A 904-nucleotide genomic window follows, 5' to 3' on the forward strand; every position below is an offset into this window, starting at 1 on the left:
GAACGTGAACAGAAGACATCTACAGGAAATTCCAAGAACATTTCTGATAAAACCCTGAAGATAAATTAGAAAGAAAACATCAAAACAAAGTGAAAGTGGGGAAAATCCATATAAATCAAAATATGAAGCTTTAAAGATTAAGTACAAGAAGGAAAGAGCAGAATGGGAAGCAAAACTATTCAGAAAATTATCCATTCCTTCCAAATTAGGGAAAGCAGAAGAATTACAAGGAGCTATCCAAAACTGTAAAAATCAGTTGATGAGTGTTAATTGTAAGCTGAGAAATCTCCTGAAAGGAGAGAGGAGAGCTGTTGGAAGGAAGTTTCTAAGGAACTGGAGAAGTTACTTGGAATCAATGAAAGAAGATCTAAGAAAGATATGAAAGCTGAACTTGAAGGAGTTTGTGAGGATCAGCAGAAAGAAATCGAAAGACTCAAAATTGAACTGAGCATTCGTAAGACTGACATTATGGAGCTGGAGAAAGAGCTGAGAAAAGTACATGCTGAGCTGAAAAATTAAAAGACCAAACTGACCTGCAAGCCCATGTTAGAAATTTAGAGACCATAAAAAAACTCTATTTGTAATTCTGATGGAGCAGCTATTAAACAAACAGATTCTCTTTACTAATGGAGAATTCAGAATTCCAAGTCAAACTGAAAACATCAAATGAAGTTATAAGGAGCCTAAAAAGGAAGTTACATGAAGCAGACCAAAATTTTGACGACCTTGAGATCAACTACTTCAAACTGCAGCAAGACTTAAAGAAGATGCAAGAAGATCATTCTTCTCAGTTAGCTCTGATGACTGCCCGAGTGGATGATTTAACATCAAAACTCACGGTATCTGAAAGAAATTTCCGTCCAGACAAAGCAGAAGCTTGCAAGAAATGAATCCAGACAAGAAA

Source organism: Tachypleus tridentatus, chromosome 13, assembly GCF_004210375.1.
Source record: "Tachypleus tridentatus isolate NWPU-2018 chromosome 13, ASM421037v1, whole genome shotgun sequence".
In the NCBI taxonomy this organism is placed as follows: domain Eukaryota; kingdom Metazoa; phylum Arthropoda; class Merostomata; order Xiphosura; family Limulidae; genus Tachypleus; species Tachypleus tridentatus.